Genomic DNA, 23,813 nt, shown 5'->3' with positions numbered 1-23,813 from the left:
TCATCCAGGCTGACTTCCAGCTCAAACACACACCATTAGACTTCCCTGGAAGTCTTTGATTGCATCAGGTCATGTGCTTGAGCTGAGAATGGAGGATTATACAGAACAGTTACTTCTCCCCTAAAAGACCCATCTTCACAATTATGGTTCAACTGGAATACCAACTCTTATCTCACATCAAACAGATGTTTATTCATGGAAGGGAAGTAAAGAAGCTCACAGTGCAGTGTATGTATTGTGCAAATAGCCACAACAACTCTCATAAAGCTCATCTGCCTTTCAAAATTCCATTGGAAGAAGACCTTGAATTTTATGAATGTTTTGTTCTCCTGTCTTTTACTCTCTTCTGCTGGAAGATAATCTCTTGACTATCTATCTACTATTTTCTTGGTGTCTTGACTGTAGATTTAGCTGAGAATCTGGATGCAGAATTTCCTAAGTAAGTATGGGATCTAATCAAGAGGCTTCACTCAAGTCTAAATTCAGTGATGCATCAGAGGCCCAAATGAACCCTGTAAACATTTCCATCTATAATACCTTTCTTGGGCTTAATCAGACCAGAAGGAAACTGCTTTATGGTGAACTTTGGAGGCAATTCCCTGCACTTGGAGAAATATTTACAATATCCCTGGTCAGCAGAACTTAAGTGACAAAAGTGAAATAGTAGTACATTAAACTCTTCTGGTCTTTCTCTTCATACATTATGCTAGGAAAAAAATAGGCTTTAGATCTAGGTGTACGAAAACTAGCAGTCATTGAATCACTGCTCCTAAATAAGTCACTGCACCTAAATAAACACTGACAGTGTACTCAAAGGAGAAATATAATTCTGCACCTGCAATCATTGGAGGTCAGTGAAAAGTCTACATTGCCTGGAAGCTTTGTTTTTTGTCAGTCACAGAGAGTAGTACCTTTCTATCCTTAAATGCTTATTCAGCAAAAACATAGATACAGACAATAAGCATTTAGAGAGACTGGCAAAATGGAAAATATGAGCAGAAGTAAACAAACAAACAAAAAAGCCCCAAAACTCTACCACTTTATGATACAAATTTCCAAGTAATTTCTTAACAAAACAAAATTATAAACATAAGTAGAAGAGTCAGGATAGAAAATACATATTAATGCATGGCTATTAACTATATAAATGACCAAATACTGACATAGGTAGTTCCCTAAAAGAAACTCCATATCCGGTATGCAAAGTAAAAATAACATTTATTCAATTTGCCAAGGAAAAAGTAGAGATTTCTTTCTCATGTCAAATAAATAAAGAATAAATAAAGAACTCTCAGTGCTGAGCTCTCTTTTTCATTTATTTTTTTAATATTAAGTCTACAGGGACAGAATGGTGCAATTACAGGAATAAAATCCCTTAGCTAATATCTAAGCAATACAGAAGTGCTCCCTAATATCTGCCCCACAGCAATCCTCTGTTAAGATGTACCTGCACTACATTTCCCAGTTACCTTCTGGTGTGGAATACAGAGCATGTTTCTAGTTAAGAAATTATTCAGACTTAAGGGGGATCATATGAAATTCTTAGTCCAGTGCCAAAGAATTCCTGTGCAGTCTTGGATGTTTTTCTTGATCTCTTTGAATACCATTGGTCCATTTGCCCCAAGAGGGACAACAAATTTGGTCTCCCACCTTGACTCTGTCTTTTATCATTAGGCTATAAAGTCATCAGGAAGTTAATTTCGGATGTGTAATAAAAGAGGGCCTTGATCTTAATCAGGACTTCAAGACAAAAGAGCAGCTCATATTATCAGTAACATGGTTATTACTAGTATGACTGCATGGTTGATTAGCTGGACACCACTGAACCACTGCTTTGCCTGTGGAGACAAGTACATCTCCCCACAACAATCTCTCTGGCTTTATTAGAACATCTTTTAAGCTCATACAACTCTGTCCATGTCAATGAGATATCAAAGATCAATATGAGTCAAAGGCTGACAGATCTGCAAAGCTCATTTGACATTCACCATTAAATATGGCAAAAAGAATTGTAGGCAACCCCTAAAAGCTTCTTCAGTCTTTTAACAGAAAATGCAGGTATATATTGAGCTACACTTCCTCTTGAAACCTTCATTAAATACGTTACCCTACATTTTACCACTTCTCTTTCTTGTCAGTCTCACAAAAGGAGATTAAATGGATTGTAGAGTTTGGAAGCTATGCTTTTGGACCTGATCCATGGGAGTCAGTGTGGATTTTCCACAGGAGCAGAGAAACATTAGTAAAAAAATGCTAGGTTAACAAGATGGTACAATGATACCATTCCATTCAACCTCCTATGTGAAAATTGGTGTAGAGGAAATATCTGTATGGATAATGGACAGCATAAGGTATACCATGTACTAGCCCTGAGGTCTAACTCTATGAAGTCCAGAGAAAGTTTGGATTTTGGACCTATCTCTCAAAGAATTTGAAAAGTAGAAATCATGGTAGTGGTTAGATTTAGGTCTGAACAACCCCATTATCCATCTCAGGAGACAGTGGAGGAAAGCCGGGACAAGGATACTGAAATTTTACTTCATCAATGCAAAAGGAAAATTTTCTTAAGCAAAATTTTGCCATAGTTTATAAAAGTAGTCAATATAAATGCTGTACTGCTGTTAGAAACTGCCACAGACCCAAGGTTAGCCAGTGTTTAGACCTAAAAGATAAAGTCAAGACTATGAGCTTTACCACCACAAAAAAGAAAAATTGTTTTTCTCATGAAATGTAAAGGAATTCTTTCTGTTCATCCTGTCACCAAAACCACTTGCTAAGGCACTTTAAATCTGTTCTTTTCAAAGTGTAACTCTTTGCCAAAAGAAGTCAGGAAAAGGCACTATGCAGACATTTTCTACAGCATTAGAATACAGCTACTAAATATTAAACTATACCTCTAAATTGTTAGTTCAAGGCATATTCTTAAAGATTTCTTTAGTCTTTTCTGACCATCATCCCATGTAGTGAGTATTTGAAAAAAGCACACATACACAAGACGTTAGTTTTCCAAAATTAAACAATCCAGTTCAGTTGGATCACTGACTGATCAATTTTATGTACATCTTTTCAGCAATGAAAAAGTGCTAAAAATCTTAAAGGGCTAAATCATTCTTACTAATGCCCTCATACTTACTGTATGTAATGCAGTATGCTCTCTTGGTCTATGTGAAGTTAGTGGCATGTGAGCTGGCCTAACATTCATTGTCATTCCAAACATCCAGACAACAGAGCAGTCTGATAAAGGAATTGGTCTTTGATTGTAGTTCTTATTGTATTTGAACAGCAGCTAGGGCTAATCTACTCCTTCTGTATCTAGTGCATGATAAGAAATATGAGAGGGGTAAAGTAGCTCTGTCTGTAATCAGAACTCATTTTCAATGTAAATATCACTCCAAAACATCAGCAGAATTTAAACAGCTTAGCCTACCTTGCTTTCAACGACTGTATCCTGGAATCCTTGTAACATCTTGTCCAACAGGAGTAGACATGAAAAGTTGTTTACTCTTATCCACACATTGTCTCCTTCAATGCAGCAAAATGTCTTTTGATTCAGAAAAACAAGCTAGGACATTAAATATGTCACTTGTCTCAAATTCCCAAAGTGCATGTTCAGCTAGTCTTCATTAAAAATAAACAAGGATACAGACATGTATAAATCCTCATTTAGCTAGCAATTACAATTTTTTGAGCAAAAGCACAAAAGATCCAAAATGTATGTTGTTAAGTTCTTCTGTATCAAGAGAATTTTATTAGCAACATTTGAGCTTGTGTTCATAGCCGGTTCCTTAGGCACTGTGGAATTGCATATAGTTCTCTCTATTGTGAACTGAATAGATATTTCAAAGTTGGGCTCTCAGAGAGAAAGTCTTTCTGTCTTGACCAGGAAAAGCAGATTTGCACTATTTATTAGAAATGGAAGGTGAAAACCTTACTGAATTTTTCTGATCAGAGGATCAAACCAAATAAGGGAGACCAAGTGAGTGCACAAATTCAGGTTAATAGGTAAGGGCATTAAAGTTTCACAGCTTTTTATATGAGCCCAATCTATAACAGAATATTTAAAACATTATCTGGAGATGACCAGACCCAAAAACTGATACAATTTCTGAGCGCAAACCTTAAATGTAATGTTCTCTCTTGTCCAGGCTTGGTGTGGAACATTTAATTTGAAATTTTTTTCATTGAATTTGTTATGAGTGTGGTCTTTTTGCTATTATGCAACTGGAATTTCATAGCAAAAATACAAAGAAAAGAAAATTCAAATTCAAGAAAAATACAAAAAAACTTGTGCTAAGTTTTCTCTTCGTTACTTTTCTTGCCCTAGCTCTCTTTCTTTTCTTTGTGCTGAGGCATGCTTCTCATCAGTCACCAGAAGCAGCACTAAAATAATATTTTTTAAAAAAATAAATCAGGTAAAATAATAAAACATTCTCTACTAAAATAACCAACACCAGCAGGAATGTTCATTAATTAGATGTAAATGTGCATAGTAGTAAATCACAGCATGGAAAGACAGGAAGGGAAAAATTAAATACTTTCACCTATACCTTTGAATTTAATATTCTATTAAATTAGAAGGAGATGTTCCATAGGCAAATTTATGCATTTCTGATTTGTCAATAGACTTTCTTGAATTATTACTCTGCTATTGTCTTTTTGTCTCATGTAAGTAACAAGGTAAGAGATGGAAAAAGAAAATACCGCTGTGATCTCATTATTCCTTTAAAACAATTTACAAGTGAAATTGGTATATATTCCTAAAATGTTGATACTTAATTCTCCAGCTTCATCATGTGTTCCTTAGAATTGTTCTTCTTAAAATTGTGGTAGCAGAGTGGTAACACTTTGCATACTGGACAATTCACAGCCCATCCTCTCTTCTGAGAGTGTGACAACCTTTGGGAGGAGGTTAAGCTTACTAAACTTAAAGTTAATATTTGGCAGGTTCTACAGGACTCATGTATGGTAAGCAGGGTATGGAAAAAAAGATGGCATTATTTTTGGCCATATCTAAAAATATAAATTCCTGAAGACTAAAAGTGCCATTGGGAATGAGTCCCTGAATTAGTTCTTCCCTTTTTGCAGATGACTCAGTTTCTAAGCATGACTTCTGTTTAAGTAGTGTGGCAGTAGGCCCTGTTTTGATTCTGGTTTTTCAGCTGTTTGCAACTTCCTGTGTTAGAACTGTGCTGGGAAACCAAAACCAAAACCAAAACAAAACAAAAAATCCCCCACAAAATTAACAACACACAGTGAAATAAACTAACAAAAAAGGGATCCAAACGGACTCAAAGAAAAGGAAATGGGAATTTTTTTCTTCTTGTTCACTTACTCACTTGTAGAGCATGGGAAATTAAAAAGTCTTTCATTTACAATAAACTTTACTTAGCATCAACTAAAAAATCAGTGTGCTATCAACACTAAAGCCGAAACATTGTACCAGCTACTAAGAACTTTAACTCTATCCCAGCTGAAAATTATCTTTTCCAGACAGACTCTCAAGGGTTATCCACAGGGGAGTAAGTTGTTTAGCTATTATTATTTGTACAGCTTTCAGGTCCACTGACATGCCAAGGCTAACAAGACAGTTCAACTAAAAATAGCCTTAAATACAAAGAGTGGCAAAATGACAGTGTATTAAAAAAAAGAAGGTGAAGTGTCAAGAACTGGCTTGCACTGTGAAAGTCTAAGACATTGAAAGTTAAGGCTAGAGCTATGTCAATTCAAACTATTACAGAGGATAAATAAAAGCACAGTAGGACAAACAACTTTAGCTTTGATTTTCTGGCTTCAGCCTAAGACTCATTAAGCAGAACAACTATTAATTTTGTGGAACAGAAAGGAATGGATATATTTTAGTATTCACTTTATAGTTCATATTCACAAAGAGGTCACATTGTAGCAACCAACTAAAAAAATCCATGTAAGAAAAATAAACTCCTTTAGTGTCCCTTATTCTGTGAAGACCAAATACAGAGATATAAACTGGACAGATGATCCTTTTGAAACCCACAAAACTGCTATCTAAGTCAATGTTACGTTGTCCTCCAGCTGGAAGGGACACTTGCATGTGCATCTACATATTTTCAGACCAGATGCTCTCAGTGGGTTCCAACTCTTCATTGCACACACTGTAGGCATAGTTTCAGCATAAATGCACGCTAGATCAAAGTTCTCAGGAGTAATTCAGATGCACTCACTTCTGCCAGGATATAGTCCATAAAAGCATAGATCCTCACTATCCATATATATAGCTCATTATTCTCACCCATTAAACTGAAGATAACTTATCCTCACAGAAAGCTAAAAATAATTCTCTCCCACACTTGTATTTGTTATGATTTTTGTTATTATTTTTAAAATATGCTCTAATGAAGATTTTGGAAAAATATCCCCTACCTGACAAAGGAAAAAAATGTAGCTGTTGGCAATACAGAAACATGAAAGTTGACATTAGTGAAATATGTGTACTTGTTTCATAAATCTACAAATCACTGACCATGCAGCTCAGTCAAGGATGAATGGCAAGAGTGAGAACACAAATACAGCTCCTGAGGTGAGAGGTTTCAGAGAGTGCTTCTTACTGTATTAGACACAAACTGGCAAAATCTACTTCTTGGTGATTTGATTTACAGCACACAGTGACAATATTTTTCACACACCTCTATAAAAACAGTAGGTATATTCTACCCCCAGAGTCTTCAATTGTAGGTGAAGAAGAAGAGATTACAGGCAACCTTGCTCCTGGTAAGTCACAATTTTGCTAATTACCAAAGAAGAGGAACAACCTTGTCCTTAATGTGTCACAGCTGTGAACTAATAAAGATAAGTATGAAAAAGGGGGTGGGTTGGCTGGTCAAGAGGATCTTGGAGGCAAAGGGCCTGGAGAAAGAGGATCTTGAAGAGGTAGAGGAGCCCTGAGGAAGAAAGAATGATCCAGAGGGACCTAAAGAAGACTGAAACAAGGAAGAGAGTTGCTGCAGTAAGAGATCTGCTGTGAGGCCATTCTGGGTCTGATAGAGTCAGAGCCTGCAGTCGTAGCTGAGCTAGGTGAAAGTTGAGTTCAAGAGTCTGCAAACCAATACTTGCAGTCCTAGCCAGCAGTCAGTCTGCAGTTGGACCCTACAGTAGAAGCTTGCTGTAGTCAGAGTCAGGATGGCAAAGCTGTAAAGAAGAATAAACTGGGACGCCTTTCATGTTGCTGAATGAGAGCCATGTCATGAGAGAATATCTTGGCTTATTTCTACCCCTAATGCAACACCAGTTATAAACATTTTACTCCCTGCTCACTGCAGTACTCCCATATACTAAGTCTGTGGAAGGTTAGAGAAGTATTGAAAGTCTGTGTTGAATGGCAACAACTCTATCCTATTTCAAGTTCCCCAAATAATCATCACTTCCAATAAAACCATGAATCCATCAGCTTCCAGTTTTGAGTATATGGGGTGCATTATTGGAAACAATGAATCCTGGTTCCAGCTGTTGTATGTTAGAAGCATTCCACATTACAGCTTCTTCTGTGGCAGTTGCTTATTATGTTAAAGAATGTTCAACCCCATGTTTTTCTCTGTTTCATTTAATCACATCACAAAGATTCCTGTTCAAGGGCCATCCAATCTTGTATTCTATTGTTAGCCCCCACACGCTGCTTCCCCAGATTGGATCAAAGTCTTTCTTTCAGCCACAGAGGTGCTACTTTGCCCACTCCACACTCAGCTTCCAAGCTTTACTAGCCTACCTCAGTCCTGGAATATTTAGAGAGGGCTTCCTACTAGAATCATGCCTCTTTCTCTTCTTTACCAGTTACCTCTCCTACTATCTTTGAGGGATTTCAGATCCCTCTACAGCTAATACTAACATATGGAGTTATCACAGAATCTAGGATGGAGCCCAGAAGTCTCCTGTAACTATGTATGTATGGGAAGAAACAAGAGCAAGAAAGGTGATAAGATATGGGACCAGCTCTTCTTCCATTTTACTCAACTATGGATCAAGAATACTTCCATTAAAATCATTGAAATTAAGTAAATCGTATTTAACTCATACCGTACAAAGTTTTGGCAGAAGCCATTCTCTTCCTTCCTCAGTCCTGTATGGTGTGTACAACTGAATGGTCTTGTAGGCTGCATCAGACATTCCTGCATTGTTCAGGAAGTAGTTTTCTCTCCCTGAAAGATTTCTGTTGTTAATATTGTCTATGTTCTTCTTGGTCATATGACAAAAATGGCACTCTCCTGGATGAAATGTATATTGATTTCCCTACAGAAGAGAAGAAATTGGCAGCTAAAGGATAATTTATCATAGCAGACTAAGGCATACATATCGATTGACTAGTCTTTTAGACAGCTCTTACTCTTTTTATTCTTTCCTTTTCTAAGTTTTTTAATCACACAAATTCTCAGCTAAAATTCCTTCCAGAGTTTTCTAAAGGATCAAATCACATACAGTAAATATTTACAACATGAAAAACAGTGCTAAACAATGAAAATATTTTTCCTTTTTCCAACAAACTGTTCATTTAATCCTCTACAAATTAATTGATAAAAACTCTTACTTCTACCTTAGGAATCTGCTCATCCTTACAATTTGTGATCCTTCTGATTCCAACAATATTTCTCCTTTAAATTCCTAACTACTGTCAAAATGCAAAGCTTAACACTCCAGATGTTTGAGAAACTTGAACGATTTCTTCAAATAGATGCATGTCATAAGGACCTTAATGTTTCAAGAATGAATATGAGGCTATAACAAACCTTATTTCTAGAATAAATGCTATATTGATTATAGATCATTAAAGAATGCATGATTTGGAGATGTTTTGCTAGAATGTGACACTAAGTTGGCTATATGCACTGAATTGCCTTTATTATCAAGTGTGTAGTGCTTTTGTTATGAATTCACTGCACATGCAAAAAGCATATTTTTTCCTGGATCACAATTCATCTAAACAATATAGCTTTTCCAGCAGAACTTAGAAGACATTAATCTATTACAAGTTCCCTTATGAATTTTCTTTTTTTTAATCCTTTTTATTTTTTTTTAATAGTATTCTAGAGGCACCAGAGAGTTGTAGAAAGAGAACACTGAAAGTCTTGGTGTATAAACAAACTAAATGGGTACTGTATTTTTCTATCTGATGTGCTTGGGTAAAACTGATTTGGTTGAACTCAAGCATTCATTAACTAACTCTCTTTCAAACAGAGAAATGGTAAGGAAAACTCAGCCTCTGCTTCTATGTACAGTTAAGGATACATTAAGGTCAATTTTCCTGTGATACTTTTATACAGTTTCCTTGACATCATCCAGATTACTCATTTTCCACAAGACGGTCACAGCTATCACCCATAGCTATAGGACCCATTCATAAGCATTTTTTTACACTCCCCAATCCCCAAATTGTCCATTAAATATAGGTAAAAAACCCTGAGCTATCTAAGCTACCTGAGTGGGTTCTATGTAGATTAGAAATCAATATGATGCCCAGTACCACAGATCTGAAGTTTTCTGTCTCATATTCCTCATGATCTAGTACAGGTTAAGGACTTGCCTAAGTGTGCTCTTGCTAATTTAAAAATTGGGACATTAAACCTGTACAGTCTAAGCTATCTGTCCAAGCTCAAAAAGGATGTTTGCATTAGGAATGGAACCCAGCTCCTGCAAACTGCAGAAAAATATCTTAACTGACAGGATTGTCCTTATCTCTGTTCTGATTAAAGCAGAAGGATCTATGTACAATCCAGCTTGTTCTGCTCTGAGACACTAAATGTCTTCAGTAGCCTTTCCTCCACATAAAAATGTCAATACATCCTTTAAGTTTTTGTTAACCCTCAAGGCATTGTATTCTACATGCAAACTAGCAGCAATATAAGACCAGAGCAAGAGCACTTTTCAGTACTGCTTTATCCATTGAGATGTCAGTCAATCAGCCAACTGATACAAGCAGCAAATTCAAGTATGTGCATATGGAACTCCTGGCTGCCCCTCCTGTCCTAGCATCAGTGTAAGCAGCAGATTTCAAGAGTGTTCTAAACTAGGCACATAAAATTAATTCATAGTTGTTTTAAGGAGCCGAAGTCACAGGCCTTCATTCTCAAGTTTGGAAGATAAAATGAGACATCAAACATGACATGTACACTTCAGTATCTAAAGCAAAGTGTATTTTAGAAGCAGATTACTTACATGTGTAAGTTTTTCATGGTACAAAATGTGAAGAACGACATAGGAATTAGAGAATGGTTCACTTCCCATGACAAGAACAAATTTATGGGAGAGGCAGTATGACATTGTGTCTCTCAGAACACATACACCATCTGTGTTCCTCACAAGAAATGTTTATTTTCCAGCATGCTAAAGAAAATATTTCTTCTGTTTTGGGTAACCGTCTCCAACACTAACATACATTTCCAAGGAACAGGCTGCATCCATTTTTTTTAAGCATCTCACTTCTGAAATATTTTGTGTAATTTAATATAAGAAAGGAATTAGCATTTCTAAAAACAGTGCTTCTGAAAACTATCTTGCTGAAAACTGACCTTGCTATCATTAATTCTGGGTAGTTTAATTTTTTCAGCTGCGTAGGTTTTGTGAGGTTTGTTGCAAAGAAATAAAAGCAGAGAGGGATTTTCAGTCAAAAATCCAGATTCTGCTTCTGTTTGACATGAGGGGTGGTGCTTCTCTTCACAAGCAGCTCTTCTAATATTAAAATCTGCCCAGAATTAATACAGTGAAGACAAATTTGGAACCCAACATAATAGAAAGAGGAATGGCAAATATATGGGACAGGTGAAAGACAAAATCTAGACTGCAGAAATAAAATTGGAATCTTCCTTGAATTACAAGCAGTATTCCTTTAAGCTGTCATTTAGTTAAAGCTTAGTGACAGGTAGAATAAGCATCAGTGCTACACTGGTGTTTAGAAGAGGACATTTGCTTAACATAGTTAGCAAAGATTTTTACTTTGTCCTTCAAGGGTTTCAGCAATTATCCACTAGGACTGGTGAAGTGTATTGATGGACCATCACCTACATTGACATAATTTGTAACCTTTTTTAAATGTAATGATGGCAAGAACCATTCAAAGACTTCATTTACTTGTTTTTCATCCAGAATCATTGCAGGAATGCGCCAGCTAAAAGGCAGGTGTGATTGTTCCTGTGTGGACAGAAGTATAATTGAAATCAACAAAGAAATGGGAACTCGCATTCTCCCTGGAAAAGAGTCGCAGGGGGTTTCTCTGGCTGGTATGTCATCTTCTTTGAGTATTGTAAATACTCCATTTCCTTGTTTATAGACCTCGTAGATCATGCAGTTAGGCAAACATGGAGTCTATGCCTAACCTTAAGGAATGCATAATCAAATCCATCCAGTAGAACATTCCATTGCTGGTTGCTGAAACAGTAATTAGAACTTGAAAGAAGATGCAGGTCTTCCTCGTCTGACAAAAAAATGCAACTCTGGTATGAGCATGTACACTTTGGCTGACTTCAAACAACTTCTATTTTTTCTGTTTTAGAGTTAAATCAGTAGACTACTAGAAAACTGCTCATTAGAAAGTCTAATAGCTCCTTAGCTCCATAGCAATCTCACCTATCAAAAGAAATTAAAACTAAGATCATAGGCATAAATACCATTGTCAGGCACAAGATATGCATAAATATACCCATCTTATTCAGAGTGCAAGCTGGATGGGATCATACCTAGATGTTGATTCAATCAGGATTGAACATAAGAGGATGTAAGTCTGCAGAGCAGCAGCAATACCCTAAAATCCTTTTCTTCGTTTTCATTGTCTTGCTTTGTTATTTGCAAATTTTTAGTTGTATGATTTCTCAAAAAAAAAAAAAAACAACAAAAAAAAAACAGACTGAACTTTAGACAGGGTAGGAATTTTATTCACATTTTTAAAAATTTCCATTTCAAGCATTTTGCACTGAGATCAAATTAGAATTCTAACACAAAAAAACTGAATAGTAGTACTTTTATGTCAGTATTGATAAAGCTTGAAGAAAATAACAAATACCACAGTTCTTATTTTAAGGATCAGATATTATGGATTCAGATATTGATTATTTATTATGATGATCAGATATTATGGATTCAGAGGTCTATAAAATGTTCCAAACAGGTTTCATGTAGGTTTCATGGATTTAATATAGAGCAAAGATCTGGATTGTACTCTGCTGTTGGGCAAATTCAGTTTTGAGATGTGAATTTTTAAAATTGTTTTTCCCTTCCACTTTCTCATTTCTGTTGACACATAAATTCTTCCAGCTCTCTGTCACTCCAACTTCTGTGTTATGTACAAGAAGCATTGTGAAATTTGTTTAGTTAATTAATAAAGAAAACATCTTCTGCTGGCAGTACTGAAATGATACTGAACTATATTTTTGACATGGTTTAGGAATGGTATTCCAAATTTAAGTAATCCCACAGAAAAAAAAAAGCCACAAACTCCTCCCTGCTCTCCTAACTCCCAATCTCATCTCTGGTGAAAGGGACAAAAGGAAAAGACGAAGAGTTGACATAGGGAACAATTTACTGGAAACAGAAACGGAACAGTAGCAACAACAATATTGATAAAATAGAGATGGTTGTACAAGACGTGGTGATTCACACGAAAAATACTTTCCGTGCCTGACCTGACAGCTGCTCATCAATGAACAGATGTAGATGGGTTCTCTGCCCCACCACACTCTCTTTTCCAACCAAAGCCATGGCCCTGTTCCCAGAAGCAATAGTCACTCCTGCCCTGGGTGGAAGCTGGATAATATGGAATAACAACTAAGACATGCCTACATGCCTCAAGGCTTTGCCCCTCATGGCTACTGCGAAAAATCCTCTGTCCTGGCTGGAAGCAAGACAATATCTCATCGAAGTCACATCTAGGATCTTTGACTATTACAAAAATAAGCTGAAATCAGAACTTTGTCTGAGTTCTAAAGTAACAACATTCAGGATGTCCTTCCTCTACCTGTAATACTCGTGGAGGATCAGTGGTCCATCTATGCAACACTCACTCAAAAAAGTAGTTTCAAAACAAGCAAGTCTCAGCCAAGGCGACATCAACTGAGGTTTTGGGGAATCTTGACAGTTCCCTTTTTCCCATCCATTAATAGCCAATGAAGACTGACTACAACAGATTGCTTGGCTCACATTTTGTAAACTGGAAAGCAAAGAATGGTAGGAGGATGAGAAGGGTTAAAAAAAGAGGGCATTTCCAATTCTTTTTATTTTGCAGAAAATTTTTTGCACCTGAGAAGTAAGTAACTTATAGTTTAAAGAAAAATGAGTCCTCTCTGTCTGACACCTGATACAGCCTGCACATGTGAGTCTCCTCCATTGCATTCTGCTGAGAAAGGATTTGATATATGCTGATATGAATGTGACATCTTTTGTCCTACAATAGAAGAGGAACCAGGAAATGAAAATATAAAAACAAAGTTGTTGTCCATCTTTTTGTTATCGTATCCCGATTATTTGTTATATAATTTTTCTTAATCAAGGTGTGAAGCTTAATTCAGTATACAGAAAATATTCAGCATGGCTGTGTGGGACCAGCAACCTGGGTTTCTGACATCTCATCCTGCTTAACATCTCAGAGCAGTGTTTTCCTTAGAGAAATATGGTATACAAGATAAGAAATGATCCAAGCACTCTTGCAGTGACCAAAGTAGCTCAAAAAATCTAGTTTTATAACTTATTGTACTCTACTACCTCTAGCTGCAAAACTCCAGAGCCTAAAGGCATAGCAAGAGTATTATGGAAGAATGGTGGAAGAGTTTAGAAAAAATATTTGGGTGGAACAATTGAGAACAAAACCTCTTATGATTTTGGCAAGCTTTCACAACTTACTTTTTTTTTCTATTCTAGAATCATGAGCAGATGTGAGCAAATGCTGTGTAAAAGACTGAGCTGCCACCTTAAATGGAAGAAAAAATGCAAAAATAACCTAGCAAGCAGTGCCTGCAATGCCAATATTGTGAAAACAGTTTTGAGGAATAAAAATGTTGGATAAATTTCACAATTTCTTAAATTGCAACTGCTTCTTTGAAAAAAAACGTGGTCTACAGAACTTAAGGTACCCACCTGAAAACATCTTTTCATGTGCTAAACAAGCATTCTGTAACAATACAATTAACAAGAGAAAAAAAACTTGCAAAGTTAGCACTCTACTGTTATTCTTAAAATAACTGACTCTCAATTGTTTTCCATCCTCTGTCCAAATTAAGTTTATAGATGAATCCAGAATGAATTTTGTACCCTAACTACCATTGTTCATCTTGTAGACTAAGTGAATCTGCACAAGAAAAGGGGTGCATAATAGGGGGATTTTTTCAAGGAAAGCACATTTAAGCTGTATCAAGAGTTCAGAGAGTGGCGAAAGGGAAGGAAAACAGACTTTTTCACAATATTCAAACAAGAAGACCCAATTATTGGTCCCCTATATAAAGGTCAATAATTTAAAATAAGACCAAGAAAACTTAATTTAACTACTGCATTTAATGGTAAGCACTGAGTTTCAAAATGCGCTTCTGCCTGACATACTGACTTAGTTTTCCTGCTCAGTACTGCATTTTCTGGCAACTTTTTTTATGGTATTCCTTTAATTTCTTCAGAGCCATTTAAACCTAACATAACTTGAAGCTTTCAGGACAGAACAGAATACAAACATAATTGCCTGTCTAAATGAAGCCTAAAGAACCAGGATATCTAGAGAAAGCATATCTACAGAAATGTAAAATTGCTTTATTTTTCAGTGACTGCTAGTTTATTTTTGATTCTCAGCTGTTCAAGAAATTTTGCTTGCAACTTTTCATATCCCTGTCATGTAGCAGCAATGTTTCATGAAAAAATACTGAGCTAAGAATACAGCTATGTACCAGTCACCAGTTTCTATAATTTGTAATAGCAAACCTTTCATTTTTTTTTCAAAGTCTGCAGCTACCAGAATCAAGCTTATATAAAAGGCAGTCTCTAACCTTTATAATTGAAGAAAGAAGCTAAATATATATGACAAGTATATCTCAACTCCTCAAAGACACCAAAACTAATGTTAATGTTTTATGATAAAACTTTATGATATGCTTTTTGGGGAAGTCAGGGGGGTCTGCCATCTGGGTTTTCTTAATTTTATGCAGGCAGTTCAAGTTTCTCATCACATTCTGCAATTGCAGTAAGTGTTATAAGGGGAAAGTTCAGTAAAAGAAACAATGACTTCGAAGCTGTTAAGCCCATATCAAGCCAAACACACGTGCACATACCTTCTGAATCAGTCTTGTCTCACAGCTAGAAATACTTATTTTCAAAACAATTTTGTGACACGTCAGAGATGTCAAGTCAGCCCTGAGCATGCTCTCACCATTGTCAGGGATGCTAGCTGCCTGAAGCATGGTGCAGGCAGATGCAGCTGCCCAAAGAGCAGGGCTGTGGCCGGAGTCAGGCAGCACATACACAGGTGGCTCTTGAGCCCTGCTCTCTCTAGCAGGACACAGGCAGTCACAACAGTCCCTGTGAAAGTGAGGCTGGTCTTGCTGAGCTGGTTCAACAGCCATGTTCACAAATGACACCATAAAATTCCCAAGGATGGGCCTAACAATGCAATGAAGGATTTAATGATAGAATGCAGTTAAAATAACCTCTGAAGGATAGTCCCAAAAGGTTCACCACCAGATCATTTCCCAAATCTAAGTACTTCTGTAAACCTCCTTTTCTGCTGAAAAGTCTAAAGAAGAAGAAGAAGATTTTCAGGAGGACTTACAATAAGCAAAAAAATAAATGGTCTTCCATGGCTATTCAAGTGTCTTTAGTTCTTCAAATGCAACATTTGTTGTCACAAGCAAGGGTTCACAAACCCTTGGTTTTAAGATTAATGTATTTTGGTATTTGGATTCTAGTCACAGTCCAAAACTATTTACTGACTTTTAACAAGGTGTGTTTCTACCAAAGTTTTTTATCAGTAAAATAGATATAGTTTACAAAGAATTTAGGAGTATTTTTTCTAGTGTTAATAAAAATTTGAGAATATAGAATAAACTGGATTCTATAAAAAGTGTCATTCTACAGTATACCTTAGTCTTTCTGGTAGATGATACAGAGAAAATGAGAAAAAAACTTTTAGACATCATCCTTCCAGAGCAGACAATTACAAATTCAGCAGGTTTCTGAGGCAATTTGTAGTCATTGGATATAAAAAAATAAAACCAAAATTCATAAAGTAGAGTGAGGATCAACATTTGCTTTGGAAATTCCCCTGGTTATTCCCTCAGGTCCTTCCCTATTTGCAAAAGTCTAGAATCTGGGAGTACTTTATCCTATCTTGGTGTCCATGAACACAACATCTTAAACAACTTAAATGCCTCCGAGCCATTGTACCCATTTTACTATTAGATAAAATACATGTCTCTTCTACACTTACAGAATTAAAGAGACAGAAAAGCACAAGCAGAGAGGCAAGAGAGGAATATGCAAACAGATCCATTGAAATTTCTTGTTTTCCTTTTTTAAACATTGTCACACAAGAGTTCTTTTTCATGGCTCTAAGCTATACCTCCAGTATCCCAAATAGCCAAATGTAGAGCAATTCACTCATTTTCTTCATCCTTAGAGAAAGAACTCTGGAAATTTTTTTCCTCAAGAAGGTTAAAGGGAAATTTGTAGGCTAAAGGATCCTTTACCTGATCAGAAAAGCAGAGCATAAAAGATAAGAATAAAAAGAATAATGGGGTAGAGAAGTGGCTGTCTTTTGAAAAAGAGTCAGTGCGGAAGAAAAGCTGTTATACACAGATCAGGGTCTGCACTCACTGAATAGGTTCCAATATAATTTATGCTGCCACGCAATTTGTCCTTATAATCAAAAGTGAAGAAATGGGACTAGGGAAAAAAAATGAAAGGTTTTAAATATGCTGGGGGTTTTTAACAAAAAAAATAATCAAGCAGTCTACTGAAAATCATAGCTTGCAAGGAAAGACCACTGTTTTACAAAGAAAAGAATTCTGGAAAAAAATAGTGTGTAGAGATATTTTTTCCAGAAACTCTCACTTCATTAACCTCATAGCAACACTAAAAATTGTAGAATTATCTTCAGCCATTGCAAGTCTGTTTATTTCCAGCTGCAAACTGTGTAGAATGCACAGTGTTCAAAATTTGGAATTTATTAAAAAGTGGTTAACAGCAATGTGAATTTCAGCCAACTGAAAGGAAAAAGGGAGACTATTAAGCTAGAAAATATTCTTATTCCAACCTCTCCCAGCACCATAATTTCAATCTATTTACAGAAACCTTAAGGAGATACACACTAAAAAGAATTGGGCTGTGGTAGTCCTGTCAGCTATGCTAATCTGGAGAACAGAATTTTGTTGAGGAATATATATCTCTCATGATTTTCAAAAGGGCCTGATCATTCACCTCCTAAACTCTAAACCTAAACTCTATCTTCTTGGAGTGGGTGGTAGATGGGAAGAAGAAGGAGGAGGGAGAAAACAGGAAGGGGAGAAGGAGAAGTTTAGAGATTAAAATAATTTACTTTTGTTTAAATATATAGTGTGTGTGTGTGTGTGTGTGTGTGTGTGTGTGTGTGTGTGTGGTGTGTGTGTGTTTAAATATACAGTGTGTTTATTTACAGGGTTCTCATCTTATTAGGGCACAGGAATTATAAATCAGTTTTACACAGCCAAAACTTGTATGATATAAACTTTCAGTTTGTCAGTCACTTCTTGGAACAGGCTTTACATCAGAAATGTGTCAGTAAAGCCAAAACATTATGAAGATCTGGTTGTGTAAAATGCTCATTATGTTTATTATTGTGCCTGTTTTTGAAAAGTAATGGCAACCTTCATTCCCACATAAATCCTCCTTTTTTTACTGTTTTCTGAGGTTGTACTCAAAAGCAATATGGTTTCACAAATTTATCCTAGTCCCATAATTGCTTAGAATAGAATTTTCTTATTTTGAAGATATGCCAATTCTGTAATTAATTATATTCTATATACAACAATTCTCTTAGATCTGTCTTCAAAAGCCAGGTAGAGTTTAAAACTAATATCTAAAACTCCCTAAATTGCACCTCTTTCTCAAAGACATTCACATGCATGTATATGTTTTTCTTAGTATGGTTAAAATGCTGTGAACTTTAGACTCTGCCATAAATAAAAGTGAGAAAAGGTAATTATTGTTACTCTGGGAACCACAACTTCAGCACTTTTTGACCACGTGACTCAACCAGTTAACTGGGGTTATGGAAGTTTTTGTAACCCATGTACATTCTTGTACCTATCAGGAGGCATGTTTCTATTGTAATGCTTTCAATCAATTTTTACAGAAGAAACCACAAAATATTTCCAGCTGAAATTTCTTTGTTACATTTGTTCTTCTTTTTCCCTTGCTGTGATAACTTTACTTTGTGAGGTTTTGTACTTCTTGTCTTAGAACTATTCTATTTCACTTTTTTCTTTTTATCTGGCATGTTTTTGCTCTCAGCTTAACCTGTCTGTAAATTTCTTCCCCCCCCCCCCCCCCCCCCCCAGTTCTTCTAATACCCTTTCTATCCTAAACCTTACTTTCTACTTAGAAATGGTGAGGTTGTAGTTAGAGTGATCCTTTCAGTACAAGAGGCATGAGCACTATGGATGAAGTCCATCACAGGGCTGGAAAGATATCAGTGAGGTGGAACATCTGTCATATGAGGAGTGGCTTGATAATTTACTGCACTGCTCTTGGTTTCCCGTAGTTTCCCGCAGCCTTTTTTCCACAAGCTTTGTGTGTGATTCTATTTAAAGTCTGTCCCTCCTGAGAGACCTGCATATAACCCACTGCTAAAAACTGAGGGGTAACTCAACAGATTTCTGGCTCATTTGAATTCAGGAGTGTGAACTCTAAGCTAGAAATGATGAAACTGGTTAAATACAAAAGAAAGTTGAAACCATCCCAAGTATACATATCTTTCAACTTGAAGGTTCAAGAGTTCAGTCCAGGTTTAGAAATGAAGGAGGGAAATCTAATCGAAAAGCATTTTAGGACTTGCACTATGTAGAAAAATAACCAGAAGTTTCTGCCTTAGAGCCAGGGGTGCAATCAGTATGCTTGATATCGTATACAGTCAATGTGGTAAGAAGCAATCTGCTCAAAGAACAGGCTGTGACTTTGTTATTTTCCTTTTAATCCCTTTACCCATGAGCACAATAATTTACATTGGGTGGCTCTTCAACTCCACCCAGAGACTTTTGTATGTTTCAAGAGTTTAGGTGTCCCTGCTCTTATGAGTTGGGTGCAGAATTCTGCTAGAACATTCATTCTTCAATGATCTTATCAGACAAGAAATTTCTGTAACACTCATGGGAGAATCTAAGCCCTCTTTTACATCCTCTAGGCTAGAAGAAGCCACATAGGTTCAAAAAATGAACTGTGTCCTATTTTACGTGGCTTTATTATAGAAGCAGCTTTCTACAAGAAATGAAGGACAAGATACTGAAAATTAAAATAATTTCATAAAGTATTATTTATAAATTGAAAATATCTAAGAATTTTCAGTGTTGTAATCCAAGTAGTAAATTACTACACATGCATGCAACTTTTAAAATGTAAGTGCTTAGTTTCATGAAAAATATAGTGAAAGTAAGTCTTTTTTCCCTTTCACTGTAGAAGCATTATGAAACAAAGTTTGAATTTAGTTTTAGATAGAATATGTAAAACATACTTGTGTATTTGTATTTGAACATTTTTTGTATTTCTCCTCAATTTTAAGCATAAAACACACACAAAAAAATGCTTAGGTGTAGGTTTCTAAGTATGTAAAAAAAAGTTTTTGCAGCATCAGAAAATTTCATCTCCTGCCTTGTATCCACCACTTCAGGTATGGGGCCAACAGCTATAATGTACTATTTGTCACTTGGCCTTGTTGGTGACACTAAGTTGATCAGTGCCATACTGCTCTCCAGGGGACTAGAAGGCACTAATTGAGTCTGCATTGTTGTGGGAGATTAAGACAGTTTTATAAAGCAGGTGTCAGTCCACTAAGAAATGGAGTAGAAACAGAAATTATATACTAAGAAACTTTGAAAAATACTATTTTCTGGGCAGAGTCCCCTTGTCTAAGGGATGATGGAGAGAGCTGCCATACAATAATTGTGTCTCACCCTACATAGTTGCAGGCATAGTGGTTTTACAATATATAATGCTATTAGGTTTGGACTCTGATATGGTAAATTATGGGGAAAATAATGGATTAGTCACAGTAAAAATGTCAAGAGCAATAGGAATCATAGCTTAAAAACCCGGATTAAATTCTATATATGAAACATGTTTGGGGTAAAATTTCCATTTTAGACCACCTGTGGTCACAATTCTTATTTATTTATGAAACATAATTTATGGGACTATATTGATAAATAGAAGACAATACCTTATGCTGAAAATTTACAATGTCAAAAACCAATTTTGTCACAGGACTTTGTTCAGCTATAACAAGCCTAAGAGACAAGAATATTTTTGCTGGATCCCTCCAACACTCACACATTCCAAACCCTTGCACTTGGGTCCTTCATATTGTTCTAGGGGTGCAAAGAGGACTGGAATGTAGCACAATTGCAACACAGGCAGGAATCAGTCTGGCTTTTCTAATCCCAGCAACGGCAGAAAGGGAGTAGTCAGACAATGATCTTGTGGCTAGCCCTAAGGCTCATGTGGGTTGGACATTAGAGACACTACAATATCTAGAATGAAGTTGATGCAAAACCAACTTATACTACCCTCTGCAGGGACTCAGACACAAACAGCACTGAAAACACAGCTACAGATGCCCAGCTACTTTTTGAAAGATGAGCTACTAGTTAAGGGAGCCCATCAGTCATGCGTGTCAGCTCCAACAGTTTTTTGCCAGGGGCGTTAACAGATAAACAGTCGTAGCTGCAAGGAATCTATCTTCCTCATGTTTTCTTAGTCCTGCCACAGGATGTCATTTAACAAATAAAAACCATCTCTAATACAGCTTTTGGAGGAGGAAGCAAGAAGAACAGTTGGATAGGCGAATCTTGTGTAAGATCTAGTCTCCCAACCCTTTCTACCTTTGCCTTACACTGATCACTGTGAAATCTGTGTGGTTGGGAGAGTATCTGCTAGAAGAAGCAAATACTTTGTGAAATATCCATGTCATTGATAACTTGAGAATTACAATTGGAGTGGCAGCATATGGGGATGTCAATGTTATGACAAGACGTTCCCAGGGTGGGAAGACTAATGATAAAACTTTTTACTGAATCAGTAGCACTAGTAGCAGTGATAGTATCAGAATAATTTGAAGTGTTTTCATTGCTCGATTCAATTGAAAATGGACAAAGAGGGAACCTGATAACAATTAAATAGTTTTATTAAATGTTAAATGTTCTGTTCATTTTTATTTATTGAAGAGTCATTTTCTTATTCGTCCCCACAAGTAAAATATCTGAAGGGCTAGAAGTTATAATGATGTTCAAAAATAACTTTGTAAAGGAAAGTTACTAAAAGACACTTTGAAATTACAGGAAGTTCTTTACACAGCAATATCTTTCTTGCTCATTAAAACAACTAATTTTTGGGTTATTAGTAAAAATAAAAATAAATTATTTATGCCTGAAACATATTATTACATGAATTACTTATAAAACAGTACCATTGCTCTAAGATATTTATAAAGGCATGATGGTCAGAGTGCCTGAATGTCTCTGAAAATAATGTCTTGCATTATTTTCTTGTTGCCACAAGAATAAAATAAACTTTTCTTAATACTTTGTATTAAGTGCTGATGCTTCCAAACTTTTAAAATTTATAGACCTGTTGCAGAGAAGCCACAAGATTTATAGGGACAATGCTTTCCCAAGTGTATCTCTTGCCTGGATTTTGGACTTACATTACTCATTAATGAATTTTTTCTTTTGGGAAAGTTGTGTTGTCACAACACTCAAAGATATATGACGATAGGCAAAAAAACCATATGTTAAGTTACTGCAAGTGACACATTTGAAAAAAACCTACAGGGTGAGCAACCGAAGAAAAGGAGGAATGGGGCAAATTTCCCTGTTATTTTTGGGAAAAGACTATAGCCGCTATATCTTACCATAGTCAAGCTTGACAAGGTGCATGACATTACATGCTCCAAATTAGAAGTTTCCTATTTTCTTCCCACCTTACCCTCAAAAAGGCCTTGATTTTCTTTTGCAGTTGTCAACTACAGAAGGTCTTTGCTCTAGCAGAGACAAAAGACTAAAATAGAAATAAACAATTAAATAATACTATTACTACTACTAGCCATAACTTTAAAAATTCCTCTTTGCAAGGGCAAAAGTAACATTACTCAGCCAACTGGACCTCAAGAAACCTCTGAAGATAAGAGGAATGTCAATTTCCACATCTCAGGCTCTCTGATGTATTCTCTCTAGAAAGGTCCACTGAATCACTTTGAAGGCCAAAAGGGAATTGAGAGAAATTCATGTACAGACTGGATGGGAGAACTTTTAATTGTGAGTTAGAAATAGCACAAGTGAGTGTATTACTCTTTTCTACTGCTAGACACTGGGAGCCATGCAGGCTGCAGAGAGTCTTCACATTAAGATAAGAGAACCTCTGTTTTTCATATACATACTCATAGAATTCTGGTTTCTGTTAGTGTTCTCCTATCAAAAGGAGACAGCATGTTATAAAATTGAAGTGCTTCTTATTGAAGTGTTAGCTATGGTCTGCATTTGATTTGGATTTGAAAGGTTTGAGAAAATTACCTGCAAGTATATTCTGATTTAGTTTGCTTGTTTTGCTAGCAAAGCAAGTAAACTAAATCAGAGGAGTAAGATTTCAAATCATGTCCCTTCAAGGAGTAAAGATACAGGAAAATGTCAGAAATGTGTGGTGTATATATGTATGTATGAATTTATGTATATATACATGGTACAATATGTTTTACTCAAAATACCCTCTCATTTATCTTTTTCACATGTCATCTCCTCTACATTAACACATTGTCCTACTTTCAGCTAGGATGGAGTTAATTTCTTCTCAGTTACTCTTACAATACTGTGTTTTGGATCTGGAATGAGAATGGACAACACACTGATGTTTTGGGGTTTTGCTAAGTCATGTTTATCTTAAGGACTTTTCCTTGTCTCGCATTCTGCCAGTGAGGAGGAAAGCAAGAGAAACTGTGAAGGAGTACAGGTGGTCACCCATATTGTCCAGAAGGATATTCCACATTATAAAACATCATGACAAGTATGTAATCTGGGAGAAGTTACCCAGAAGAGGCAGATCTGGGTTCAGGAAGGGAGGGTCTGGCATCAGTCAGTGGGTGGTGAGCAATTGGATTGTGAATCACTTGGATTTTTTCCTTGTAATTATCATTATTAATATTTTTCACCATTATTTTTTAAAATAATTTTATTTTCAATTAAACTGTTCTCATGCCAGCCTACAAGTTTTACTTTAAATCTTCTCCCTATTCCACCTGGTTTGAGTAGGGGAAGAGAGGAGAGCTTGAGCAAGTGGCTGCATAGTATTTCATCTCCAGCTCAGCTTTAAATGACAACACCCATATATCCACATGGTCCTTTTGAAGTAACTTCTACCACTTAAAATCAGGATAAAACTGGGATACAGAATTCAGCATATTCTAGAGGGTTTTAAGGTCATATAAGGACAATTGGAGTCAAAGAATAAAAGATAGATAGATAGATAGATAGATAGATAGATAGATAGATAGATAGATAGATGCCATGAGAGAAAAAAGCAACCAATGCAAATGTCAGTATAGCTTCAATTGGTCAGGCAGCAGAATTCACAACAATAAGAGCTGGGAA

This window comes from Cinclus cinclus, chromosome Z (genome assembly GCF_963662255.1).
Source record: "Cinclus cinclus chromosome Z, bCinCin1.1, whole genome shotgun sequence".
Classification (NCBI taxonomy): Eukaryota; Metazoa; Chordata; class Aves; order Passeriformes; family Cinclidae; genus Cinclus; species Cinclus cinclus.
Note: the sequence above shows the minus strand (reverse complement) of the source record.